At 46.0% G+C, this 26,418-nt stretch overlaps 22 non-coding genes across 22 annotated transcripts; all 22 read right to left on the bottom strand.

Annotated features, from left to right (window-relative positions):
* Positions 1–2,218: 2,218 nt before the first annotated feature.
* Positions 2,219–2,334, bottom strand: Trnal-caa. The gene is made up of 2 exons: positions 2,297–2,334; positions 2,219–2,264 (listed from the first exon to the last, which is right to left on the bottom strand). It is a non-coding gene; the product is annotated as a tRNA-Leu (tRNA).
* A 7,055-nt stretch (positions 2,335–9,389) lies between these two features.
* Trnal-caa lies at positions 9,390–9,505 on the bottom strand. Its single transcript has 2 exons — positions 9,468–9,505; positions 9,390–9,435 (listed from the first exon to the last, which is right to left on the bottom strand). It is a non-coding gene; the product is annotated as a tRNA-Leu (tRNA).
* Positions 9,506–10,207: 702 nt separating this feature from the next.
* On the bottom strand, positions 10,208–10,323 carry Trnal-caa. The gene is made up of 2 exons: positions 10,286–10,323; positions 10,208–10,253 (listed from the first exon to the last, which is right to left on the bottom strand). It is a non-coding gene; the product is annotated as a tRNA-Leu (tRNA).
* Positions 10,324–11,025: 702 nt separating this feature from the next.
* On the bottom strand, positions 11,026–11,141 carry Trnal-caa. Its single transcript has 2 exons — positions 11,104–11,141; positions 11,026–11,071 (listed from the first exon to the last, which is right to left on the bottom strand). It is a non-coding gene; the product is annotated as a tRNA-Leu (tRNA).
* Positions 11,142–11,843: 702 nt separating this feature from the next.
* Trnal-caa lies at positions 11,844–11,959 on the bottom strand. Its single transcript has 2 exons — positions 11,922–11,959; positions 11,844–11,889 (listed from the first exon to the last, which is right to left on the bottom strand). It is a non-coding gene; the product is annotated as a tRNA-Leu (tRNA).
* A 702-nt stretch (positions 11,960–12,661) lies between these two features.
* Trnal-caa lies at positions 12,662–12,777 on the bottom strand. The gene is made up of 2 exons: positions 12,740–12,777; positions 12,662–12,707 (listed from the first exon to the last, which is right to left on the bottom strand). It is a non-coding gene; the product is annotated as a tRNA-Leu (tRNA).
* Positions 12,778–13,479: 702 nt separating this feature from the next.
* Trnal-caa lies at positions 13,480–13,595 on the bottom strand. The gene is made up of 2 exons: positions 13,558–13,595; positions 13,480–13,525 (listed from the first exon to the last, which is right to left on the bottom strand). It is a non-coding gene; the product is annotated as a tRNA-Leu (tRNA).
* A 702-nt stretch (positions 13,596–14,297) lies between these two features.
* On the bottom strand, positions 14,298–14,413 carry Trnal-caa. The gene is made up of 2 exons: positions 14,376–14,413; positions 14,298–14,343 (listed from the first exon to the last, which is right to left on the bottom strand). It is a non-coding gene; the product is annotated as a tRNA-Leu (tRNA).
* A 702-nt stretch (positions 14,414–15,115) lies between these two features.
* Positions 15,116–15,231, bottom strand: Trnal-caa. Its single transcript has 2 exons — positions 15,194–15,231; positions 15,116–15,161 (listed from the first exon to the last, which is right to left on the bottom strand). It is a non-coding gene; the product is annotated as a tRNA-Leu (tRNA).
* A 702-nt stretch (positions 15,232–15,933) lies between these two features.
* Trnal-caa lies at positions 15,934–16,049 on the bottom strand. Its single transcript has 2 exons — positions 16,012–16,049; positions 15,934–15,979 (listed from the first exon to the last, which is right to left on the bottom strand). It is a non-coding gene; the product is annotated as a tRNA-Leu (tRNA).
* A 702-nt stretch (positions 16,050–16,751) lies between these two features.
* On the bottom strand, positions 16,752–16,867 carry Trnal-caa. The gene is made up of 2 exons: positions 16,830–16,867; positions 16,752–16,797 (listed from the first exon to the last, which is right to left on the bottom strand). It is a non-coding gene; the product is annotated as a tRNA-Leu (tRNA).
* Positions 16,868–17,569: 702 nt separating this feature from the next.
* Positions 17,570–17,685, bottom strand: Trnal-caa. Its single transcript has 2 exons — positions 17,648–17,685; positions 17,570–17,615 (listed from the first exon to the last, which is right to left on the bottom strand). It is a non-coding gene; the product is annotated as a tRNA-Leu (tRNA).
* A 702-nt stretch (positions 17,686–18,387) lies between these two features.
* Trnal-caa lies at positions 18,388–18,503 on the bottom strand. The gene is made up of 2 exons: positions 18,466–18,503; positions 18,388–18,433 (listed from the first exon to the last, which is right to left on the bottom strand). It is a non-coding gene; the product is annotated as a tRNA-Leu (tRNA).
* A 702-nt stretch (positions 18,504–19,205) lies between these two features.
* On the bottom strand, positions 19,206–19,321 carry Trnal-caa. Its single transcript has 2 exons — positions 19,284–19,321; positions 19,206–19,251 (listed from the first exon to the last, which is right to left on the bottom strand). It is a non-coding gene; the product is annotated as a tRNA-Leu (tRNA).
* Positions 19,322–20,023: 702 nt separating this feature from the next.
* Positions 20,024–20,139, bottom strand: Trnal-caa. The gene is made up of 2 exons: positions 20,102–20,139; positions 20,024–20,069 (listed from the first exon to the last, which is right to left on the bottom strand). It is a non-coding gene; the product is annotated as a tRNA-Leu (tRNA).
* A 702-nt stretch (positions 20,140–20,841) lies between these two features.
* Trnal-caa lies at positions 20,842–20,957 on the bottom strand. The gene is made up of 2 exons: positions 20,920–20,957; positions 20,842–20,887 (listed from the first exon to the last, which is right to left on the bottom strand). It is a non-coding gene; the product is annotated as a tRNA-Leu (tRNA).
* A 702-nt stretch (positions 20,958–21,659) lies between these two features.
* Trnal-caa lies at positions 21,660–21,775 on the bottom strand. The gene is made up of 2 exons: positions 21,738–21,775; positions 21,660–21,705 (listed from the first exon to the last, which is right to left on the bottom strand). It is a non-coding gene; the product is annotated as a tRNA-Leu (tRNA).
* Positions 21,776–22,477: 702 nt separating this feature from the next.
* On the bottom strand, positions 22,478–22,593 carry Trnal-caa. The gene is made up of 2 exons: positions 22,556–22,593; positions 22,478–22,523 (listed from the first exon to the last, which is right to left on the bottom strand). It is a non-coding gene; the product is annotated as a tRNA-Leu (tRNA).
* A 702-nt stretch (positions 22,594–23,295) lies between these two features.
* On the bottom strand, positions 23,296–23,411 carry Trnal-caa. Its single transcript has 2 exons — positions 23,374–23,411; positions 23,296–23,341 (listed from the first exon to the last, which is right to left on the bottom strand). It is a non-coding gene; the product is annotated as a tRNA-Leu (tRNA).
* A 702-nt stretch (positions 23,412–24,113) lies between these two features.
* On the bottom strand, positions 24,114–24,229 carry Trnal-caa. The gene is made up of 2 exons: positions 24,192–24,229; positions 24,114–24,159 (listed from the first exon to the last, which is right to left on the bottom strand). It is a non-coding gene; the product is annotated as a tRNA-Leu (tRNA).
* A 702-nt stretch (positions 24,230–24,931) lies between these two features.
* Trnal-caa lies at positions 24,932–25,047 on the bottom strand. Its single transcript has 2 exons — positions 25,010–25,047; positions 24,932–24,977 (listed from the first exon to the last, which is right to left on the bottom strand). It is a non-coding gene; the product is annotated as a tRNA-Leu (tRNA).
* Positions 25,048–25,747: 700 nt separating this feature from the next.
* Trnal-caa lies at positions 25,748–25,865 on the bottom strand. Its single transcript has 2 exons — positions 25,828–25,865; positions 25,748–25,795 (listed from the first exon to the last, which is right to left on the bottom strand). It is a non-coding gene; the product is annotated as a tRNA-Leu (tRNA).
* Positions 25,866–26,418: the final 553 nt, after the last annotated feature.

Raw genomic sequence — 26,418 nt, 5'->3', positions numbered from 1 at the left:
ATAAGTCTAGACGTCGCCGTCCGTGGAAGCTGCATTGCGCCGGGGCGTAAGCAGCGTATCACCAGTTGCCATCGGTTTGTCACGGTCGGGAGTGCCGGCCATATCTTCAGTGTCATCCGCCCAATTGACAACAGACACAGCCGTTGTCGCGCCTGCTGTGGCGGTTCCGGAACCGCATAGCGGGCCGTCACCCTGCGCATCCGGCACTTGCTCCGTCCGCGGTGGTGCACAAGTCTCTGCCCTCCCCGTGTCAAGGTTGGAGACATCATCGTCAATAGTCATGGGTGAGGCCAACGACGGAAGACAATCGTCGGTCCCCGAAGTGTCATCGCAGATCATGCGGCCTGCTTGTTTGGCCTTTTCACGCAAGAGGGGCGCCGATTGGGCTGCCTCAGGACGAGCGATCCGACGTTTCTTGTGTTTTTTCGGGGAGGACCTACCGACGGAGACTTCCGCATTCTCTAAAGGAAGAGGAAGAGTCCCTGTCTCTTGCCGTCTGTCAATATCGGTAGTAGCAGCCTCTACGCCGTCGACCCGAGCTGCCTCACGTGAGGCGTCACGGGGCACCGCGTCTAGTAAGCCAGTGGCCGGCACAGCTTCCTGAGTGGTAGATATTTCCATAGGTACATCTCCGTCATTCGTAATATCGGCCACACGAAGTCCCACGTCCACAGCCGGCGCCGTGGGTGTATTTGCACGGACCGCCGCTACATAAGTAGTCGGTAATATTGTCGGTTGCGTGGGAGTGGCTAGTTCACCCGCAGGCAGCTGTGTTACACGTCGTTGGATGCACTGTGCTCGGACGTGTCCTGTGGAATTACAGCCGGAACATGTACGGGGCTGTCCCTCATACATGATTATCGCCCTGTATCCACAAATCGTTAGGTAGGATGGAATATGCCGTTGCAATTCGATCTTAATTTGCCGCACACCATTCAAGACAGGATACTTATGGAACGAGGCCCACTTTTCGGCAACGTTACTGATAATTTTGCCGTAGGACTGAAGAGAAGCATTAATTTGTTCGGCCGTGATTTCAAAAGGCAACTCGAAAATCCTGACGGTGCGAATACCAAGACCAGCGTGGACAACAGTCACCTCACCAACATTCCCGTCACTGTGTCGAAATTTATAGGTACCGCCACATGACTCGATGATTTTGTCGCACAATTCTGGGTCACGCAATTTGATATAAACTGTGCTACTAACAATAGACAAATGGATACCAATGATATCGGTGGGGGGTAATTTTACGTCTTCATCAAGAAATCGTTCGACTTCGTAATACTTCGGTCGAGAGAAACTGCCATCAAACATAAACTTCAAAGTGTCTTTTCGCTCTGGGTGATCCATGTTAGGTTCTAGTCGTTAACAACAAGATGTAATGCGCGCCGCAACGGCCCTCGACTCACCACGTGCCGCACCGCAAGCCGCAGCTGAGCACGTAAACAACGCTCCAGGCACGTCCGACTGGCACGACGGCCGCGCCTCGACTCTACCGCTCGGCCATCCTGACACTTGATTTGATGCTCCTCGTTTGTTCTATTAGAGAACTTACAGTTGATGTAATTGTCGCATCCACGTTGCCACAGTACACCGGCATGAGTTCTGCACCCGTTACACGTTCGCCAGGTGCAGCCGCACAAATATAGCGCAGAATGTACCACCAAAAGAGTTTCTCAAATCCGTATAATCACGGCACTCAATACATTTTGTTCGAAACTAAGTCGTCTGTTACAGACATCAGAGATTAGACAGAATGCAGAGGTCTATCTGTCGAATAATATCTCAAGTTTTGGTCACGTTGTAATCTCCATAAAGTAATATTTTGAGTATATGAATTTATTTCGAGCTCTCTGTATTTCATCAGCGACTGTTATTGTACAGAGGATGTACTGGTCAGCCTGCACTGTTTCCTCACACTGTCGTTAGCACTCTGCATCTCCAGACAAGAGTCGTTTTTATACCACAAGTGTCCCTTTTGACGTGTTTGCGGCTGTGGCGCGGAAGTAACCTCACGAGGGAACGTCGTATTTACAACCAACACTCTCTGTTTGTAGCTCACACTACCGAAGAAACAGTTTGGTTGCCGTAGGTGCGCTTGTGTTTGATACAAATTTTTGGTTTCACTTAGGAGAACACGGCCAGAATCGTGCTGTTGCACTTTACAAAGGATCTCAACGATACACAGGGTGCTCCAGAGAAGCGACAAAATCTGTGTCAGGAGTGGGATTCGAACCCACGCCCTCATTCGAGGACCAGAAGGCTCTAGCTGCTACTGCAGCCAAGGTTTTTCCTTGAGTCTGGCGCCTTAGACCGCTCGGCCATCCTGACACTTGATTTGATGCTCCTCGTTTGTTCTATTAGAGAACTTACAGTTGATGTAATTGTCGCATCCACGTTGCCACAGTACACCGGCATGAGTTCTGCACCCGTTACACGTTCGCCAGGTGCAGCCGCACAAATATAGCGCAGAATGTACCACCAAAAGAGTTTCTCAAATCCGTATAATCACGGCACTCAATACATTTTGTTCGAAACTAAGTCGTCTGTTACAGACATCAGAGATTAGACAGAATGCAGAGGTCTATCTGTCGAATAATATCTCAAGTTTTGGTCACGTTGTAATCTCCATAAAGTAATATTTTGAGTATATGAATTTATTTCGAGCTCTCTGTATTTCATCAGCGACTGTTATTGTACAGAGGATGTACTGGTCAGCCTCCACTGTTTCCTCACACTGTCGTTAGCACTCTGCATCTCCAGACAAGAGTCGTTTTTATACCACAAGTGTCCCTTTTGACGTGTTTGCGGCTGTGGCGCGGAAGTAACCTCACGAGGGAACGTCGTATTTACAACCAACACTCTCTGTTTGTAGCTCACACTACCGAAGAAACAGTTTGGTTGCCGTAGGTGCGCTTGTGTTTGATACAAATTTTTGGTTTCACTTAGGAGAACACGGCCAGAATCGTGCTGTTGCACTTTACAAAGGATCTCAACGATACACAGGGTGCTCCAGAGAAGCGACAAAATCTGTGTCAGGAGTGGGATTCGAACCCACGCCCTCATTCGAGGACCAGAAGGCTCTAGCTGCTACTGCAGCCAAGGTTTTTCCTTGAGTCTGGCGCCTTAGACCGCTTTTTTTTTTTTTTTCTTTTTTTTTTTTACCGATGCCTTATCCATTTTTTTTTCTTTTTTATTTTTCGCCTTATAAGTACCGTGCGCTAACCAATTGCGCCACTTTTTTTTATCTTTCTTCTTTTAATTAATTTTTGGTTTTCTTGTTTTTTTTTTGTTTTGTTTTTTTTTTTTTTTTTTTTTATCGAAATCCCCTCCTTTAGGGACCACCGTGAAGAGTTGTTCTAGAAGAATTTAAAAAGAAAAAAAACAAAAAGATGTTTTCTCATCTCGGATCCATGTGTATTCTGGTGATCCGTGTGCACTGTTGGAGGGAGGTACCGAGGCGCAGTGGCTGAAGTCAGGACACGAGGCAGAAGCAGTGGGGCCTCTTCGCGGCACTACAGGTGCTCCGCGTCCCAACCCACCCCCACACTCCCGGTTCACTACCCTATTCCCATTTTTTTGAATACAATGTTAAGCATATTTCCAAAGTTCTTGCCATGATTCTTGTATTGAAGTGTTTTGTGAAATTCGATTGCCATATGCATTTTGAATGCGACAGGATCATCATCCCCAAGTTTGTTAAAGATATAACTAGAATAATTACCCAGTAACCAAGCCACAGTATTATTTTTCGTCTGTGGGTAAAACTTAAAATCAGGCCGATAGATCATCATTGCGTGGACATTGGCGGGAACACTGCGAGTGATAAGTGCGACTTGTTGCTGAATCCAGTTCCAGTTGTGGAGACGTTCCCCACAGGTGCATCTGTGCAGCACGGTATCTGTGAGGTTGCAGTGAAGACAGAGGTCGGTAGCACTCAGCCCTATCCGGTGGAGTCGCTCATTGGTACTTATGATATTATTGACTGCTTTATACCACGCAGTACGAGCATCCGAGCTCAAAACAGTGGAACCAACGTTTCGCCATACTGCATCCCATTGGACTCCACTACATTTGCTAACAATCGGATTCTGGCTTTCGTGTTCCCTCCTTTCCGCCAAAATTGCTTTTGCCGTTAAGGACTGAGTGTGCCGTAACTTGTGACTAAGGTAGCTATACTCGAGATAATACTCTCTGATATGTTTAAGCCGGTAACAAATAGGTTGAACATTCAGCGGAGATTCAAGACTGTGTGGCCGGACAGCATGAAATAACTGTGCCGTAAGACCATGAGGTTCATCCTGTATGATTGCCGCCGTACGTGACACGTACAGAGCCAGTGCTTTGCGCCGTATGTCAACCAATCCCATCCCTCCATGCGTTGGGTGTAGCGCTGCTGTTCGTGCAGATACACGAAAGATCTCGCCTTTCCATAGAAAATTCGTAACTTTTGACATGATATTTTGAGCCACTCCTGCAGGAATAGGAAGAACCTGCGCCGTGTAGAAAGCCTTAGATAAAACACACGTATTAATCAACGTAATTCTGTCAAATTGGTTGAGACTTCTGTGGTAGTTATCAATTACTGCACCGTTGATTTTGTGAGCCACATCCCTCCAGTTCGCCGCCGTCATGTTTAATATTGACGCCTTCAACACTATCCCTAGAGCTTTCAGTTCACTGACGTGTGTGGCACACGAAATTTGAAGACGGTCGAGGCCTCGCAGATTTAAAAACTTGCTTTTCTGTTCATTGATGTGTGCTCCAGACGCCTGACAGTAGGTCTTGAGGACAGCTTCAAGCGCAGTGACGTCAGACTCATCTCTGATAACAATCCCAACATCATCCGCATAGGCTCCTGTTACGGACTTCACTCCTGAGATCATTAAACCACTAAGCTTCGCCTGCAGGTGCGTGAGGAGCGGCTCGAGCGAAATGACGAACAGCAACATCGACAAGGGGCTGCCCTGAGGGACACCTCTGTCGATGAGGAGCCGTTTCGTGAGTTGCGAATTTACTGAAATTTTTGCAGTGATTCCGATGGCTACATTTTTTATTATTGCGATCGCGGACGGTAAGAAGCCCAAGCGCCGCAGTGTCTCTAGTAGGTACGTGTGGTTGACAAGATCAAATGCCTTAAAAAAATCGAGAAAGAGCAGACCACATTGTACGTTGCTGGCGTCAGCGAGCGCAATAATATCCCTATAAAAGGCAACCGTTCGTAGTATAGTCCGCCGAAAAGCACATGTTTGCTGTTTGCAAAGCATGTTGGAAGTGAGCGGCAGAAGCCTCATCTTAACTGCACGAGCTACAATCTTGTAATCGGAATTCAGTAGTGATATCGGCCGAAGATTTGTTACAGATTTTCCACCTCTGGTCTTAGGGAGGAGAACAATTTTACATTCTTTAAACTCTCCTGGAACAGACTGCCCCTGCAAGACCTCGTTCACCATGTCTGTGATCTTCGCTCCTAGTATGTGCCAGTACTTTTTATAAAATTCAATGGGAAGACCGTCAGGCCCAGGGGACTTGTTAGTAGGGGAACTGCAGATGATGTCGAAAACGTCTTCGTGACTGAAACCCGAAGAAAGACTTTCACTTTCGTCTGCAGTTATCCTCGAAGGAAGAACTTCAAGGAGTTGAGAAGCGCTGTCTGCATGGGGAGCGTTTGAAGTATAAGTCCTGACAAAGTAGCTGTAAAGTTCTCTGACGATATCGCGTTGATTTGTGACCGTCGTGCCATCTTCGAGTTTAAGTCCATCAATGAAAGCCCTCCTTCTATTCTTCGCGTGCTTGACAAGGTGATACAGGGCCACCGTTTCGTCTGCGCGTACTGATTTTACTTTGGATCGAACCTTAAGTCCTTCTAACTGCTCCCGTTTCAGACTGATTAATTTAGCTTTGATTCTCTTAATTTCCCCTATTCTAGTAGCCGTGGCATCCGCTCTGTCATACAAATCTCTTAATACGGAGTAATAAAATTCCATTGTCCTGCGAATTCCAGTAGCCCGTTCAATACCAAAGGACATAAGAACCCTGCGCAGTTTGGGCTTCGCTTTATAGGTCCACCATGCTATAATGCTAGGGAAGGCAGGAAGAGTGCGGAGGCACTGCTCCCAAGCACGCCTGACGGCCTCCTCCAGGTCTGAGTCGGTTAATAATGAAAGATTAAGATGCCACTGATTTTTAAACCAGCGCGTGGGTTGTTGTTGTAAGTTGATACACGCAACCACGCCACTGTGGTCTGAGAAACTGGTAGGAATAGTTTCTACATTTAATAAGTTAGTTGCTAAGTTTTCAGACACATAAATCCTGTCGATCCTGCTACAGGAATTTCCAACGATGTGTGTGTACCTCACTAAAGTTGGGTACCGAGCTTCCCAGGTGTCCTTGAGTTTAAGATCATAAACAAGACGGTTTAAATCAGGTGAATAATTAAAATTCGGTGTCTGATCTTTTCTGGACAATACACAATTAAAATCACCTCCAATGATCAGCTGCGGAGGATTGTTCCGCAGTAAATAAATGATATCTTCCTTATAAAAGCGGGCTCTGTCAGCTCTACGAGTACTCCCGGAAGGCGCGTACAAATTAATAACAGTAACGCCAAAAATAGTGACACTCAGTCCTCGACCGGATTCTAATCTTTCAATGTGGGCAAACGGAATACCTTCCCTAATTAAGACGGCAGTCCCCACGTTCGTTTCTGGGGAAGAATTGATTATTGCAACAAAACCGGTAAGGTTTATTTGCTGCAAGGCCACCTCTTGTAAAAGGGCGATGTCTGTATCCGACTCGTAAAGATATTGTTGTAGAGCACGCACCTTGACGTCAGACCGGATCTTGTTAATATTTAACGTTGTTATTTTATATGCCTGTGACATACTGAGACCTATGCAGGAAGGGGGGAGGAATTAATCATCGCCAACGGTCGGATCGTCATGCCATTCCATTTGTTTATCCGGTTGTGAAGCCAAGTCATGCTCGTTGTGTTTGCCCCCGGCATCTTTATTCTTAGTTTTCTTTCGGACAACGTTCACATTTGGTTGGATTCTGTTCCTGCGGCGCCCACTATGAGCCATCTCGGCAGACGGCGGCGTGGGCGGGTCGTGGGGAATGTCAACGGCCGACGACGGTCCCGACACTACGGCCTGAATCACTCGCGCCGTGTCCTCCGGCGGCAACCCAGCTGCGGAAGTACTTTCGCTGTCAACACGTTTGTTATCAAACTCCACATGAAGTGGTGTGTTGACATTTTCCGTCACCGACTGCTGTTTATGTTCGCGTTCCGTGTTATGACAACATTCCTGTTGTGTTGCCGTGTTGCGAGCCGCCGCCGTTGGCTGTTCGGCATCCTCAGCTAGAGGCGTGGTCTGTTTACTATCACGACTGTCTACGCCGTGGTGAACCCCTGCAGCGACCTGCTGTTCACATGTCGGTCGGTCCACCGGAACCTGTTGCTGTGGTTGGTTGGAGGGCCGACCATCCGTCCCCTGCGACGCCGCGACAGCAGCTGAAATGTCACTATGTGACATGCCAGAGGAAATATCGTCTACTAGAACGGAACCTTTTAAGAACTTAGTATCAGATCTACGTTCCTGCGAGTCCTGTCTCTTTGATTCTGGGGTACTGTGGGCTTCGTCCTCAGAACTACTACCGTCACAAGTCCTACGCCGTTTGTTGGTAGCAGTGTCTCCGGTCGCAAGTGTCGGTTCGTCCGTACTTGTCCGAGGCAAGGTTGGAAATTCCTCAATGCGCACGACTTCCTGTTCATGCAACGCAGCTACACCCCCGGCTGTAGCACTTTCTGCCGCTTGATTATCGGTAATAATCTCCGCGAGCGTTAGCCGTTTCCGTTGCTGTAAGGAATTTTTTAATACGAAAACCCGTTTAGGACAATCTTGACGCATGTGGCCACTCTCATTGCAGATGTGACACGTCAAAGTTTGACCAGAGTACGTAACTTGAACCCTGTAATCGCAAACCATAATATGGGAAGGAATATTGACTTTCACATGCATATCTACTGACCGAACACCACTGAAACACTGCAAGCGATGTTGGCTAGACCAGCGTTCATTTCGAATCTGTTTGACATCCCCATACTTGCTTAACACATCTTTTAAATAACAATTTTCAACTTCCGGGGGCAAATTAAAAATACGTACAGTTTTATATTCTACGTCGGCATTAGTAACGGTGACGGTACTTACAGAGTTATCCCGATGCCGGAATTCAACTCGCCCGCCATGCTTCATTAGTATCTTATCCAGCAACACAGGGTTCAGCAATTTGACAAAAAAACAATATTGCTCCATGTCGTAATATGCAGTGTGCACCTGATCAGAATTGATACCAATAACGTCCACTATCCAGTCATGAATTTCCAGCGATGTCGGTTGTACGTGACGGGTTGACTTTTCAAATTCAAAGCGGAGGGTACTTTTCCTGGGAAATAACCTGGCCATATCAGAAATTAACAAGCGGTCGAGGCCGCTAAATAATAACAAAGAAAACGGTTAGAAACTCCAAAACAATTAACGGAAAATTTCACTGCACTTATAACAGAAAGTAAACACAACACAAATATCACAACTCGCAAACTCTCCGGTTAACACCGCTCTCAGCACGTCCGTGTAGCTCCGTGTCTCAAGCGCGACTGAATACCGCTCGGCCATCCTGACACTTGATTTGATGCTCCTCGTTTGTTCTATTAGAGAACTTACAGTTGATGTAATTGTCGCATCCACGTTGCCACAGTACACCGGCATGAGTTCTGCACCCGTTACACGTTCGCCAGGTGCAGCCGCACAAATATAGCGCAGAATGTACCACCAAAAGAGTTTCTCAAATCCGTATAATCACGGCACTCAATACATTTTGTTCGAAACTAAGTCGTCTGTTACAGACATCAGAGATTAGACAGAATGCAGAGGTCTATCTGTCGAATAATATCTCAAGTTTTGGTCACGTTGTAATCTCCATAAAGTAATATTTTGAGTATATGAATTTATTTCGAGCTCTCTGTATTTCATCAGCGACTGTTATTGTACAGAGGATGTACTGGTCAGCCTGCACTGTTTCCTCACACTGTCGTTAGCACTCTGCATCTCCAGACAAGAGTCGTTTTTATACCACAAGTGTCCCTTTTGACGTGTTTGCGGCTGTGGCGCGGAAGTAACCTCACGAGGGAACGTCGTATTTACAACCAACACTCTCTGTTTGCAGCTCACACTACCGAAGAAACAGTTTGGTTGCCGTAGGTGCGCTTGTGTTTGATACAAATTTTTGGTTTCACTTAGGAGAACACGGCCAGAATCGTGCTGTTGCACTTTACAAAGGATCTCAACGATACACAGGGTGCTCCAGAGAAGCGACAAAATCTGTGTCAGGAGTGGGATTCGAACCCACGCCCTCATTCGAGGACCAGAAGGCTCTAGCTGCTACTGCAGCCAAGGTTTTTCCTTGAGTCTGGCGCCTTAGACCGCTCGGCCATCCTGACACTTGATTTGATGCTCCTCGTTTGTTCTATTAGAGAACTTACAGTTGATGTAATTGTCGCATCCACGTTGCCACAGTACACCGGCATGAGTTCTGCACCCGTTACACGTTCGCCAGGTGCAGCCGCACAAATATAGCGCAGAATGTACCACCAAAAGAGTTTCTCAAATCCGTATAATCACGGCACTCAATACATTTTGTTCGAAACTAAGTCGTCTGTTACAGACATCAGAGATTAGACAGAATGCAGAGGTCTATCTGTCGAATAATATCTCAAGTTTTGGTCACGTTGTAATCTCCATAAAGTAATATTTTGAGTATATGAATTTATTTCGAGCTCTCTGTATTTCATCAGCGACTGTTGTTGTACAGAGGATGTACTGGTCAGCCTGCACTGTTTCCTCACACTGTCGTTAGCACTCTGCATCTCCAGACAAGAGTCGTTTTTATACCACAAGTGTCCCTTTTGACGTGTTTGCGGCTGTGGCGCGGAAGTAACCTCACGAGGGAACGTCGTATTTACAACCAACACTCTCTGTTTGTAGCTCACACTACCGAAGAAACAGTTTGGTTGCCGTAGGTGCGCTTGTGTTTGATACAAATTTTTGGTTTCACTTAGGAGAACACGGCCAGAATCGTGCTGTTGCACTTTACAAAGGATCTCAACGATACACAGGGTGCTCCAGAGAAGCGACAAAATCTGTGTCAGGAGTGGGATTCGAACCCACGCCCTCATTCGAGGACCAGAAGGCTCTAGCTGCTACTGCAGCCAAGGTTTTTCCTTGAGTCTGGCGCCTTAGACCGCTCGGCCATCCTGACACTTGATTTGATGCTCCTCGTTTGTTCTATTAGAGAACTTACAGTTGATGTAATTGTCGCATCCACGTTGCCACAGTACACCGGCATGAGTTCTGCACCCGTTACACGTTCGCCAGGTGCAGCCGCACAAATATAGCGCAGAATGTACCACCAAAAGAGTTTCTCAAATCCGTATAATCACGGCACTCAATACATTTTGTTCGAAACTAAGTCGTCTGTTACAGACATCAGAGATTAGACAGAATGCAGAGGTCTATCTGTCGAATAATATCTCAAGTTTTGGTCACGTTGTAATCTCCATAAAGTAATATTTTGAGTATATGAATTTATTTCGAGCTCTCTGTATTTCATCAGCGACTGTTATTGTACAGAGGATGTACTGGTCAGCCTGCACTGTTTCCTCACACTGTCGTTAGCACTCTGCATCTCCAGACAAGAGTCGTTTTTATACCACAAGTGTCCCTTTTGACGTGTTTGCGGCTGTGGCGCGGAAGTAACCTCACGAGGGAACGTCGTATTTACAACCAACACTCTCTGTTTGTAGCTCACACTACCGAAGAAACAGTTTGGTTGCCGTAGGTGCGCTTGTGTTTGATACAAATTTTTGGTTTCACTTAGGAGAACACGGCCAGAATCGTGCTGTTGCACTTTACAAAGGATCTCAACGATACACAGGGTGCTCCAGAGAAGCGACAAAATCTGTGTCAGGAGTGGGATTCGAACCCACGCCCTCATTCGAGGACCAGAAGGCTCTAGCTGCTACTGCAGCCAAGGTTTTTCCTTGAGTCTGGCGCCTTAGACCGCTCGGCCATCCTGACACTTGATTTGATGCTCCTCGTTTGTTCTATTAGAGAACTTACAGTTGATGTAATTGTCGCATCCACGTTGCCACAGTACACCGGCATGAGTTCTGCACCCGTTACACGTTCGCCAGGTGCAGCCGCACAAATATAGCGCAGAATGTACCACCAAAAGAGTTTCTCAAATCCGTATAATCACGGCACTCAATACATTTTGTTCGAAACTAAGTCGTCTGTTACAGACATCAGAGATTAGACAGAATGCAGAGGTCTATCTGTCGAATAATATCTCAAGTTTTGGTCACGTTGTAATCTCCATAAAGTAATATTTTGAGTATATGAATTTATTTCGAGCTCTCTGTATTTCATCAGCGACTGTTATTGTACAGAGGATGTACTGGTCAGCCTGCACTGTTTCCTCACACTGTCGTTAGCACTCTGCATCTCCAGACAAGAGTCGTTTTTATACCACAAGTGTCCCTTTTGACGTGTTTGCGGCTGTGGCGCGGAAGTAACCTCACGAGGGAACGTCGTATTTACAACCAACACTCTCTGTTTGTAGCTCACACTACCGAAGAAACAGTTTGGTTGCCGTAGGTGCGCTTGTGTTTGATACAAATTTTTGGTTTCACTTAGGAGAACACGGCCAGAATCGTGCTGTTGCACTTTACAAAGGATCTCAACGATACACAGGGTGCTCCAGAGAAGCGACAAAATCTGTGTCAGGAGTGGGATTCGAACCCACGCCCTCATTCGAGGACCAGAAGGCTCTAGCTGCTACTGCAGCCAAGGTTTTTCCTTGAGTCTGGCGCCTTAGACCGCTCGGCCATCCTGACACTTGATTTGATGCTCCTCGTTTGTTCTATTAGAGAACTTACAGTTGATGTAATTGTCGCATCCACGTTGCCACAGTACACCGGCATGAGTTCTGCACCCGTTACACGTTCGCCAGGTGCAGCCGCACAAATATAGCGCAGAATGTACCACCAAAAGAGTTTCTCAAATCCGTATAATCACGGCACTCAATACATTTTGTTCGAAACTAAGTCGTCTGTTACAGACATCAGAGATTAGACAGAATGCAGAGGTCTATCTGTCGAATAATATCTCAAGTTTTGGTCACGTTGTAATCTCCATAAAGTAATATTTTGAGTATATGAATTTATTTCGAGCTCTCTGTATTTCATCAGCGACTGTTATTGTACAGAGGATGTACTGGTCAGCCTGCACTGTTTCCTCACACTGTCGTTAGCACTCTGCATCTCCAGACAAGAGTCGTTTTTATACCACAAGTGTCCCTTTTGACGTGTTTGCGGCTGTGGCGCGGAAGTAACCTCACGAGGGAACGTCGTATTTACAACCAACACTCTCTGTTTGTAGCTCACACTACCGAAGAAACAGTTTGGTTGCCGTAGGTGCGCTTGTGTTTGATACAAATTTTTGGTTTCACTTAGGAGAACACGGCCAGAATCGTGCTGTTGCACTTTACAAAGGATCTCAACGATACACAGGGTGCTCCAGAGAAGCGACAAAATCTGTGTCAGGAGTGGGATTCGAACCCACGCCCTCATTCGAGGACCAGAAGGCTCTAGCTGCTACTGCAGCCAAGGTTTTTCCTTGAGTCTGGCGCCTTAGACCGCTCGGCCATCCTGACACTTGATTTGATGCTCCTCGTTTGTTCTATTAGAGAACTTACAGTTGATGTAATTGTCGCATCCACGTTGCCACAGTACACCGGCATGAGTTCTGCACCCGTTACACGTTCGCCAGGTGCAGCCGCACAAATATAGCGCAGAATGTACCACCAAAAGAGTTTCTCAAATCCGTATAATCACGGCACTCAATACATTTTGTTCGAAACTAAGTCGTCTGTTACAGACATCAGAGATTAGACAGAATGCAGAGGTCTATCTGTCGAATAATATCTCAAGTTTTGGTCACGTTGTAATCTCCATAAAGTAATATTTTGAGTATATGAATTTATTTCGAGCTCTCTGTATTTCATCAGCGACTGTTATTGTACAGAGGATGTACTGGTCAGCCTGCACTGTTTCCTCACACTGTCGTTAGCACTCTGCATCTCCAGACAAGAGTCGTTTTTATACCACAAGTGTCCCTTTTGACGTGTTTGCGGCTGTGGCGCGGAAGTAACCTCACGAGGGAACGTCGTATTTACAACCAACACTCTCTGTTTGTAGCTCACACTACCGAAGAAACAGTTTGGTTGCCGTAGGTGCGCTTGTGTTTGATACAAATTTTTGGTTTCACTTAGGAGAACACGGCCAGAATCGTGCTGTTGCACTTTACAAAGGATCTCAACGATACACAGGGTGCTCCAGAGAAGCGACAAAATCTGTGTCAGGAGTGGGATTCGAACCCACGCCCTCATTCGAGGACCAGAAGGCTCTAGCTGCTACTGCAGCCAAGGTTTTTCCTTGAGTCTGGCGCCTTAGACCGCTCGGCCATCCTGACACTTGATTTGATGCTCCTCGTTTGTTCTATTAGAGAACTTACAGTTGATGTAATTGTCGCATCCACGTTGCCACAGTACACCGGCATGAGTTCTGCACCCGTTACACGTTCGCCAGGTGCAGCCGCACAAATATAGCGCAGAATGTACCACCAAAAGAGTTTCTCAAATCCGTATAATCACGGCACTCAATACATTTTGTTCGAAACTAAGTCGTCTGTTACAGACATCAGAGATTAGACAGAATGCAGAGGTCTATCTGTCGAATAATATCTCAAGTTTTGGTCACGTTGTAATCTCCATAAAGTAATATTTTGAGTATATGAATTTATTTCGAGCTCTCTGTATTTCATCAGCGACTGTTATTGTACAGAGGATGTACTGGTCAGCCTGCACTGTTTCCTCACACTGTCGTTAGCACTCTGCATCTCCAGACAAGAGTCGTTTTTATACCACAAGTGTCCCTTTTGACGTGTTTGCGGCTGTGGCGCGGAAGTAACCTCACGAGGGAACGTCGTATTTACAACCAACACTCTCTGTTTGTAGCTCACACTACCGAAGAAACAGTTTGGTTGCCGTAGGTGCGCTTGTGTTTGATACAAATTTTTGGTTTCACTTAGGAGAACACGGCCAGAATCGTGCTGTTGCACTTTACAAAGGATCTCAACGATACACAGGGTGCTCCAGAGAAGCGACAAAATCTGTGTCAGGAGTGGGATTCGAACCCACGCCCTCATTCGAGGACCAGAAGGCTCTAGCTGCTACTGCAGCCAAGGTTTTTCCTTGAGTCTGGCGCCTTAGACCGCTCGGCCATCCTGACACTTGATTTGATGCTCCTCGTTTGTTCTATTAGAGAACTTACAGTTGATGTAATTGTCGCATCCACGTTGCCACAGTACACCGGCATGAGTTCTGCACCCGTTACACGTTCGCCAGGTGCAGCCGCACAAATATAGCGCAGAATGTACCACCAAAAGAGTTTCTCAAATCCGTATAATCACGGCACTCAATACATTTTGTTCGAAACTAAGTCGTCTGTTACAGACATCAGAGATTAGACAGAATGCAGAGGTCTATCTGTCGAATAATATCTCAAGTTTTGGTCACGTTGTAATCTCCATAAAGTAATATTTTGAGTATATGAATTTATTTCGAGCTCTCTGTATTTCATCAGCGACTGTTATTGTACAGAGGATGTACTGGTCAGCCTGCACTGTTTCCTCACACTGTCGTTAGCACTCTGCATCTCCAGACAAGAGTCGTTTTTATACCACAAGTGTCCCTTTTGACGTGTTTGCGGCTGTGGCGCGGAAGTAACCTCACGAGGGAACGTCGTATTTACAACCAACACTCTCTGTTTGTAGCTCACACTACCGAAGAAACAGTTTGGTTGCCGTAGGTGCGCTTGTGTTTGATACAAATTTTTGGTTTCACTTAGGAGAACACGGCCAGAATCGTGCTGTTGCACTTTACAAAGGATCTCAACGATACACAGGGTGCTCCAGAGAAGCGACAAAATCTGTGTCAGGAGTGGGATTCGAACCCACGCCCTCATTCGAGGACCAGAAGGCTCTAGCTGCTACTGCAGCCAAGGTTTTTCCTTGAGTCTGGCGCCTTAGACCGCTCGGCCATCCTGACACTTGATTTGATGCTCCTCGTTTGTTCTATTAGAGAACTTACAGTTGATGTAATTGTCGCATCCACGTTGCCACAGTACACCGGCATGAGTTCTGCACCCGTTACACGTTCGCCAGGTGCAGCCGCACAAATATAGCGCAGAATGTACCACCAAAAGAGTTTCTCAAATCCGTATAATCACGGCACTCAATACATTTTGTTCGAAACTAAGTCGTCTGTTACAGACATCAGAGATTAGACAGAATGCAGAGGTCTATCTGTCGAATAATATCTCAAGTTTTGGTCACGTTGTAATCTCCATAAAGTAATATTTTGAGTATATGAATTTATTTCGAGCTCTCTGTATTTCATCAGCGACTGTTATTGTACAGAGGATGTACTGGTCAGCCTGCACTGTTTCCTCACACTGTCGTTAGCACTCTGCATCTCCAGACAAGAGTCGTTTTTATACCACAAGTGTCCCTTTTGACGTGTTTGCGGCTGTGGCGCGGAAGTAACCTCACGAGGGAACGTCGTATTTACAACCAACACTCTCTGTTTGTAGCTCACACTACCGAAGAAACAGTTTGGTTGCCGTAGGTGCGCTTGTGTTTGATACAAATTTTTGGTTTCACTTAGGAGAACACGGCCAGAATCGTGCTGTTGCACTTTACAAAGGATCTCAACGATACACAGGGTGCTCCAGAGAAGCGACAAAATCTGTGTCAGGAGTGGGATTCGAACCCACGCCCTCATTCGAGGACCAGAAGGCTCTAGCTGCTACTGCAGCCAAGGTTTTTCCTTGAGTCTGGCGCCTTAGACCGCTCGGCCATCCTGACACTTGATTTGATGCTCTTCGTTTGTTCTATTAGAGAACTTACAGTTGATGTAATTGTCGCATCCACGTTGCCACAGTACACCGGCATGAGTTCTGCACCCGTTACACGTTCGCCAGGTGCAGCCGCACAAATATAGCGCAGAATGTACCACCAAAAGAGTTTCTCAAATCCGTATAATCACGGCACTCAATACATTTTGTTCGAAACTAAGTCGTCTGTTACAGACATCAGAGATTAGACAGAATGCAGAGGTCTATCTGTCGAATAATATCTCAAGTTTTGGTCACGTTGTAATCTCCATAAAGTAATATTTTGAGTATATGAATTTATTTCGAGCTCTCTGTATTTCATCAGCGACTGTTATTGTACAGAGGATGTACTGGTCAGCCTGCACTGTTTCCTCACACTGTCGTTAGCACTCTGCATCTCCAGACAAGAGTCGTTTTTATACCACAAGTGTCCCTTTTGACGTGTTTGCGGCTGTGGCGCGGAAGTAACCTCACGAGGGAACGTCGTATTTACAACCAACACTCTCTGTTTGTAGCTCACACTACCGAAGAAACAGTTTGGTTGCCGTAGGTGCGCTTGTGTTTGATACAAATTTTTGGTTTCACTTAGGAGAACACGGCCAGAATCGTGCTGTTGCACTTTACAAAGGATCTCAACGATACACAGGGTGCTCCAGAGAAGCGACAAAATCTGTGTCAGGAGTGGGATTCGAACCCACGCCCTCATTCGAGGACCAGAAGGCTCTAGCTGCTACTGCAGCCAAGGTTTTTCCTTGAGTCTGGCGCCTTAGACCGCTCGGCCATCCTGACACTTGATTTGATGCTCCTCGTTTGTTCTATTAGAGAACTTACAGTTGATGTAATTGTCGCATCCACGTTGCCACAGTACACCGGCATGAGTTCTGCACCCGTTACACGTTCGCCAGGTGCAGCCGCACAAATATAGCGCAGAATGTACCACCAAAAGAGTTTCTCAAATCCGTATAATCACGGCACTCAATACATTTTGTTCGAAACTAAGTCGTCTGTTACAGACATCAGAGATTAGACAGAATGCAGAGGTCTATCTGTCGAATAATATCTCAAGTTTTGGTCACGTTGTAATCTCCATAAAGTAATATTTTGAGTATATGAATTTATTTCGAGCTCTCTGTATTTCATCAGCGACTGTTATTGTACAGAGGATGTACTGGTCAGCCTGCACTGTTTCCTCACACTGTCGTTAGCACTCTGCATCTCCAGACAAGAGTCGTTTTTATACCACAAGTGTCCCTTTTGACGTGTTTGCGGCTGTGGCGCGGAAGTAACCTCACGAGGGAACGTCGTATTTACAACCAACACTCTCTGTTTGTAGCTCACACTACCGAAGAAACAGTTTGGTTGCCGTAGGTGCGCTTGTGTTTGATACAAATTTTTGGTTTCACTTAGGAGAACACGGGCAGAATCGTGCTGTTGCACTTTACAAAGGATCTCAACGATACACAGGGTGCTCCAGAGAAGCGACAAAATCTGTGTCAGGAGTGGGATTCGAACCCACGCCCTCATTCGAGGACCAGAAGGCTCTAGCTGCTACTGCAGCCAAGGTTTTTCCTTGAGTCTGGCGCCTTAGACCGCTCGGCCATCCTGACACTTGATTTGATGCTCCTCGTTTGTTCTATTAGAGAACTTACAGTTGATGTAATTGTCGCATCCACGTTGCCACAGTACACCGGCATGAGTTCTGCACCCGTTACACGTTCGCCAGGTGCAGCCGCACAAATATAGCGCAGAATGTACCACCAAAAGAGTTTCTCAAATCCGTATAATCACGGCACTCAATACATTTTGTTCGAAACTAAGTCGTCTGTTACAGACATCAGAGATTAGACAGAATGCAGAGGTCTATCTGTCGAATAATATCTCAAGTTTTGGTCACGTTGTAATCTCCATAAAGTAATATTTTGAGTATATGAATTTATTTCGAGCTCTCTGTATTTCATCAGCGACTGTTATTGTACAGAGGATGTACTGGTCAGCCTGCACTGTTTCCTCACACTGTCGTTAGCACTCTGCATCTCCAGACAAGAGTCGTTTTTATACCACAAGTGTCCCTTTTGACGTGTTTGCGGCTGTGGCGCGGAAGTAACCTCACGAGGGAACGTCGTATTTACAACCAACACTCTCTGTTTGTAGCTCACACTACCGAAGAAACAGTTTGGTTGCCGTAGGTGCGCTTGTGTTTGATACAAATTTTTGGTTTCACTTAGGAGAACACGGCCAGAATCGTGCTGTTGCACTTTACAAAGGATCTCAACGATACACAGGGTGCTCCAGAGAAGCGACAAAATCTGTGTCAGGAGTGGGATTCGAACCCACGCCCTCATTCGAGGACCAGAAGGCTCTAGCTGCTACTGCAGCCAAGGTTTTTCCTTGAGTCTGGCGCCTTAGACCGCTCGGCCATCCTGACACTTGATTTGATGCTCCTCGTTTGTTCTATTAGAGAACTTACAGTTGATGTAATTGTCGCATCCACGTTGCCACAGTACACCGGCATGAGTTCTGCACCCGTTACACGTTCGCCAGGTGCAGCCGCACAAATATAGCGCAGAATGTACCACCAAAAGAGTTTCTCAAATCCGTATAATCACGGCACTCAATACATTTTGTTCGAAACTAAGTCGTCTGTTACAGACATCAGAGATTAGACAGAATGCAGAGGTCTATCTGTCGAATAATATCTCAAGTTTTGGTCACGTTGTAATCTCCATAAAGTAATATTTTGAGTATATGAATTTATTTCGAGCTCTCTGTATTTCATCAGCGACTGTTATTGTACAGAGGATGTACTGGTCAGCCTGCACTGTTTCCTCACACTGTCGTTAGCACTCTGCATCTCCAGACAAGAGTCGTTTTTATACCACAAGTGTCCCTTTTGACGTGTTTGCGGCTGTGGCGCGGAAGTAACCTCACGAGGGAACGTCGTATTTACAACCAACACTCTCTGTTTGTAGCTCACACTACCGAAGAAACAGTTTGGTTGCCGTAGGTGCGCTTGTGTTTGATACAAATTTTTGGTTTCACTTAGGAGAACACGGCCAGAATCGTGCTGTTGCACTTTACAAAGGATCTCAACGATACACAGGGTGCTCCAGAGAAGCGACAAAATCTGTGTCAGGAGTGGGATTCGAACCCACGCCCTCATTCGAGGACCAGAAGGCTCTAGCTGCTACTGCAGCCAAGGTTTTTCCTTGAGTCTGGCGCCTTAGACCGCTCGGCCATCCTGACACTTGATTTGATGCTCCTCGTTTGTTCTATTAGAGAACTTACAGTTGATGTAATTGTCGCATCCACGTTGCCACAGTACACCGGCATGAGTTCTGCACCCGTTACACGTTCGCCAGGTGCAGCCGCACAAATATAGCGCAGAATGTACCACCAAAAGAGTTTCTCAAATCCGTATAATCACGGCACTCAATACATTTTGTTCGAAACTAAGTCGTCTGTTACAGACATCAGAGATTAGACAGAATGCAGAGGTCTATCTGTCGAATAATATCTCAAGTTTTGGTCACGTTGTAATCTCCATAAAGTAATATTTTGAGTATATGAATTTATTTCGAGCTCTCTGTATTTCATCAGCGACTGTTATTGTACAGAGGATGTACTGGTCAGCCTGCACTGTTTCCTCACACTGTCGTTAGCACTCTGCATCTCCAGACAAGAGTCGTTTTTATACCACAAGTGTCCCTTTTGACGTGTTTGCGGCTGTGGCGCGGAAGTAACCTCACGAGGGAACGTCGTATTTACAACCAACACTCTCTGTTTGTAGCTCACACTACCGAAGAAACAGTTTGGTTGCCGTAGGTGCGCTTGTGTTTGATACAAATTTTTGGTTTCACTTAGGAGAACACGGCCAGAATCGTGCTGTTGCACTTTACAAAGGATCTCAACGATACACAGGGTGCTCCAGAGAAGCGACAAAATCTGTGTCAGGAGTGGGATTCGAACCCACGCCCTCATTCGAGGACCAGAAGGCTCTAGCTGCTACTGCAGCCAAGGTTTTTCCTTGAGGCTGGCGCCTTAGACCGCTCGGCCATCCTGACACTTGATTTGATGCTCCTCGTTTGTTCTATTAGAGAACTTACAGTTGATGTAATTGTCGCATCCACGTTGCCACAGTACACCGGCATGAGTTCTGCACCCGTTACACGTTCGCCAGGTGCAGCCGCACAAATATAGCGCAGAATGTACCACCAAAAGAGTTTCTCAAATCCGTATAATCACGGCACTCAATACATTTTGTTCGAAACTAAGTCGTCTGTTACAGACATCAGAGATTAGACAGAATGCAGAGGTCTATCTGTCGAATAATATCTCAAGTTTTGGTCACGTTGTAATCTCCATAAAGTAATATTTTGAGTATATGAATTTATTTCGAGCTCTCTGTATTTCATCAGCGACTGTTATTGTACAGAGGATGTACTGGTCAGCCTGCACTGTTTCCTCACACTGTCGTTAGCACTCTGCATCTCCAGACAAGAGTCGTTTTTATACCACAAGTGTCCCTTTTGACGTGTTTGCGGCTGTGGCGCGGAAGTAACCTCACGAGGGAACGTCGTATTTACAACCAACACTCTCTGTTTGTAGCTCACACTACCGAAGAAACAGTTTGGTTGCCGTAGGTGCGCTTGTGTTTGATACAAATTTTTGGTTTCACTTAGGAGAACACGGCCAGAATCGTGCTGTTGCACTTTACAAAGGATCTCAACGATACACAGGGTGCTCCAGAGAAGCGACAAAATCTGTGTCAGGAGTGGGATTCGAACCCACGCCCTCATTCGAGGACCAGAAGGCTCTAGCTGCTACTGCAGCCAAGGTTTTTCCTTGAGTCTGGCGCCTTAGACCGCTCGGCCATCCTGACACTTGATTTGATGCTCCTCGTTTGTTCTATTAGAGAACTTACAGTTGATGTAATTGTCGCATCCACGTTGCCACAGTACACCGGCATGAGTTCTGCACCCGTTACACGTTCGCCAGGTGCAGCCGCACAAATATAGCGCAGAATGTACCACCAAAAGAGTTTCTCAAATCCGTATAATCACGGCACTCAATACATTTTGTTCGAAACTAAGTCGTCTGTTACAGACATCAGAGATTAGACAGAATGCAGAGGTCTATCTGTCGAATAATATCTCAAGTTTTGGTCACGTTGTAATCTCCATAAAGTAATATTTTGAGTATATGAATTTATTTCGAGCTCTCTGTATTTCATCAGCGACTGTTATTGTACAGAGGATGTACTGGTCAGCCTGCACTGTTTCCTCACACTGTCGTTAGCACTCTGCATCTCCAGACAAGAGTCGTTTTTATACCACAAGTGTCCCTTTTGACGTGTTTGCGGCTGTGGCGCGGAAGTAACCTCACGAGGGAACGTCGTATTTACAACCAACACTCTCTGTTTGTAGCTCACACTACCGAAGAAACAGTTTGGTTGCCGTAGGTGCGCTTGTGTTTGATACAAATTTTTGGTTTCACTTAGGAGAACACGGCCAGAATCGTGCTGTTGCACTTTACAAAGGATCTCAACGATACACAGGGTGCTCCAGAGAAGCGACAAAATCTGTGTCAGGAGTGGGATTCGAACCCACGCCCTCATTCGAGGACCAGAAGGCTCTAGCTGCTACTGCAGCCAAGGTTTTTCCTTGAGTCTGGCGCCTTAGACCGCTCGGCCATCCTGACACTTGATTTGATGCTCCTCGTTTGTTCTATTAGAGAACTTACAGTTGATGTAATTGTCGCATCCACGTTGCCACAGTACACCGGCATGAGTTCTGCACCCGTTACACGTTCGCCAGGTGCAGCCGCACAAATATAGCGCAGAATGTACCACCAAAAGAGTTTCTCAAATCCGTATAATCACGGCACTCAATACATTTTGTTCGAAACTAAGTCGTCTGTTACAGACATCAGAGATTAGACAGAATGCAGAGGTCTATCTGTCGAATAATATCTCAAGTTTTGGTCACGTTGTAATCTCCATAAAGTAATATTTTGAGTATATGAATTTATTTCGAGCTCTCTGTATTTCATCAGCGACTGTTATTGTACAGAGGATGTACTGGTCAGCCTGCACTGTTTCCTCACACTGTCGTTAGCACTCTGCATCTCCAGACAAGAGTCGTTTTTATACCACAAGTGTCCCTTTTGACGTGTTTGCGGCTGTGGCGCGGAAGTAACCTCACGAGGGAACGTCGTATTTACAACCAACACTCTCTGTTTGTAGCTCACACTACCGAAGAAACAGTTTGGTTGCCGTAGGTGCGCTTGTGTTTGATACAAATTTTTGGTTTCACTTAGGAGAACACGGCCAGAATCGTGCTGTTGCACTTTACAAAGGATCTCAACGATACACAGGGTGCTCCAGAGAAGCGACAAAATCTGTGTCAGGAGTGGGATTCGAACCCACGCCCTCATTCGAGGACCAGAAAGCTCTAGCTGCTACTGCAGCCAAGGTTTTTCCTTGAGTCTGGCGCCTTAGACCGCTCGGCCATCCTGACACTTGATTTGATGCTCCTCGTTTGTTCTATTAGAGAACTTACAGTTGATGTAATTGTCGCATCCACGTTGCCACAGTACACCGGCATGAGTTCTGCACCCGTTACACGTTCGCCAGGTGCAGCCGCACAAATATAGCGCAGAATGTACCACCAAAAGAGTTTCTCAAATCCGTATAATCACGGCACTCAATACATTTTGTTCGAAACTAAGTCGTCTGTTACAGACATCAGAGATTAGACAGAATGCAGAGGTCTATCTGTCGAATAATATCTCAAGTTTTGGTCACGTTGTAATCTCCATAAAGTAATATTTTGAGTATATGAATTTATTTCGAGCTCTCTGTATTTCATCAGCGACTGTTATTGTACAGAGGATGTACTGGTCAGCCTGCACTGTTTCCTCACACTGTCGTTAGCACTCTGCATCTCCAGACAAGAGTCGTTTTTATACCACAAGTGTCCCTTTTGACGTGTTTGCGGCTGTGGCGCGGAAGTAACCTCACGAGGGAACGTCGTATTTACAACCAACACTCTCTGTTTGTAGCTCACACTACCGAAGAAACAGTTTGGTTGCCGTAGGTGCGCTTGTGTTTGATACAAATTTTTGGTTTCACTTAGGAGAACACGGCCAGAATCGTGCTGTTGCACTTTACAAAGGATCTCAACGATACACAGGGTGCTCCAGAGAAGCGACAAAATCTGTGTCAGGAGTGGGATTCGAACCCACGCCCTCATTCGAGGACCAGAAGGCTCTAGCTGCTACTGCAGCCAAGGTTTTTCCTTGAGTCTGGCGCCTTAGACCGCTCGGCCATCCTGACACTTGATTTGATGCTCCTCGTTTGTTCTATTAGAGAACTTACAGTTGATGTAATTGTCGCATCCACGTTGCCACAGTACACCGGCATGAGTTCTGCACCCGTTACACGTTCGCCAGGTGCAGCCGCACAAATATAGCGCAGAATGTACCACCAAAAGAGTTTCTCAAATCCGTATAATCACGGCACTCAATACATTTTGTTCGAAACTAAGTCGTCTGTTACAGACATCAGAGATTAGACAGAATGCAGAGGTCTATCTGTCGAATAATATCTCAAGTTTTGGTCACGTTGTAATCTCCATAAAGTAATATTTTGAGTATATGAATTTATTTCGAGCTCTCTGTATTTCATCAGCGACTGTTATTGTACAGAGGATGTACTGGTCAGCCTGCACTGTTTCCTCACACTGTCGTTAGCACTCTGCATCTCCAGACAAGAGTCGTTTTTATACCACAAGTGTCCCTTTTGACGTGTTTGCGGCTGTGGCGCGGAAGTAACCTCACGAGGGAACGTCGTATTTACAACCAACACTCTCTGTTTGTAGCTCACACTACCGAAGAAACAGTTTGGTTGCCGTAGGTGCGCTTGTGTTTGATACAAATTTTTGGTTTCACTTAGGAGAACACGGCCAGAATCGTGCTGTTGCACTTTACAAAGGATCTCAACGATACACAGGGTGCTCCAGAGAAGCGACAAAATCTGTGTCAGGAGTGGGATTCGAACCCACGCCCTCATTCGAGGACCAGAAGGCTCTAGCTGCTACTGCAGCCAAGGTTTTTCCTTGAGTCTGGCGCCTTAGACCGCTCGGCCATCCTGACACTTGATTTGATGCTCCTCGTTTGTTCTATTAGAGAACTTACAGTTGATGTAATTGTCGCATCCACGTTGCCACAGTACACCGGCATGAGTTCTGCACCCGTTACACGTTCGCCAGGTGCAGCCGCACAAATATAGCGCAGAATGTACCACCAAAAGAGTTTCTCAAATCCGTATAATCACGGCACTCAATACATTTTGTTCGAAACTAAGTCGTCTGTTACAGACATCAGAGATTAGACAGAATGCAGAGGTCTATCTGTCGAATAATATCTCAAGTTTTGGTCACGTTGTAATCTCCATAAAGTAATATTTTGAGTATATGAATTTATTTCGAGCTCTCTGTATTTCATCAGCGACTGTTATTGTACAGAGGATGTACTGGTCAGCCTGCACTGTTTCCTCACACTGTCGTTAGCACTCTGCATCTCCAGACAAGAGTCGTTTTTATACCACAAGTGTCCCTTTTGACGTGTTTGCGGCTGTGGCGCGGAAGTAACCTCACGAGGGAACGTCGTATTTACAACCAACACTCTCTGTTTGTAGCTCACACTACCGAAGAAACAGTTTGGTTGCCGTAGGTGCGCTTGTGTTTGATACAAATTTTTGGTTTCACTTAGGAGAACACGGCCAGAATCGTGCTGTTGCACTTTACAAAGGATCTCAACGATACACAGGGTGCTCCAGAGAAGCGACAAAATCTGTGTCAGGAGTGGGATTCGAACCCACGCCCTCATTCGAGGACCAGAAGGCTCTAGCTGCTACTGCAGCCAAGGTTTTTCCTTGAGTCTGGCGCCTTAGACCGCTCGGCCATCCTGACACTTGATTTGATGTTCCTCGTTTGTTCTATTAGAGAACTTACAGTTGATGTAATTGTCGCATCCACGTTGCCACAGTACACCGGCATGAGTTCTGCACCCGTTACACGTTCGCCAGGTGCAGCCGCACAAATATAGCGCAGAATGTACCACCAAAAGAGTTTCTCAAATCCGTATAATCACGGCACTCAATACATTTTGTTCGAAACTAAGTCGTCTGTTACAGACATCAGAGATTAGACAGAATGCAGAGGTCTATCTGTCGAATAATATCTCAAGTTTTGGTCACGTTGTAATCTCCATAAAGTAATATTTTGAGTATATGAATTTATTTCGAGCTCTCTGTATTTCATCAGCGACTGTTATTGTACAGAGGATGTACTGGTCAGCCTGCACTGTTTCCTCACACTGTCGTTAGCACTCTGCATCTCCAGACAAGAGTCGTTTTTATACCACAAGTGTCCCTTTTGACGTGTTTGCGGCTGTGGCGCGGAAGTAACCTCACGAGGGAACGTCGTATTTACAACCAACACTCTCTGTTTGTAGCTCACACTACCGAAGAAACAGTTTGGTTGCCGTAGGTGCGCTTGTGTTTGATACAAATTTTTGGTTTCACTTAGGAGAACACGGCCAGAATCGTGCTGTTGCACTTTACAAAGGATCTCAACGATACACAGGGTGCTCCAGAGAAGCGACAAAATCTGTTTCAGGAGTGGGATTCGAACCCACGCCCTCATTCGAGGACCAGAAGGCTCTAGCTGCTACTGCAGCCAAGGTTTTTCCTTGAGTCTGGCGCCTTAGACCGCTCGGCCATCCTGACACTTGATTTGATGCTCCTCGTTTGTTCTATTAGAGAACTTACAGTTGATGTAATTGTCGCATCCACGTTGCCACAGTACACCGGCATGAGTTCTGCACCCGTTACACGTTCGCCAGGTGCAGCCGCACAAATATAGCGCAGAATGTACCACCAAAAGAGTTTCTCAAATCCGTATAATCACGGCACTCAATACATTTTGTTCGAAACTAAGTCGTCTGTTACAGACATCAGAGATTAGACAGAATGCAGAGGTCTATCTGTCGAATAATATCTCAAGTTTTGGTCACGTTGTAATCTCCATAAAGTAATATTTTGAGTATATGAATTTATTTCGAGCTCTCTGTATTTCATCAGCGACTGTTATTGTACAGAGGATGTACTGGTCAGCCTGCACTGTTTCCTCACACTGTCGTTAGCACTCTGCATCTCCAGACAAGAGTCGTTTTTATACCACAAGTGTCCCTTTTGACGTGTTTGCGGCTGTGGCGCGGAAGTAACCTCACGAGGGAACGTCGTATTTACAACCAACACTCTCTGTTTGTAGCTCACACTA

Source organism: Schistocerca piceifrons, unplaced genomic scaffold, assembly GCF_021461385.2.
Source record: "Schistocerca piceifrons isolate TAMUIC-IGC-003096 unplaced genomic scaffold, iqSchPice1.1 HiC_scaffold_2420, whole genome shotgun sequence".
NCBI classification, from domain to species: Eukaryota; Metazoa; Arthropoda; class Insecta; order Orthoptera; family Acrididae; genus Schistocerca; species Schistocerca piceifrons.
This window is presented reverse-complemented; position numbering and strand designations above follow the sequence as displayed.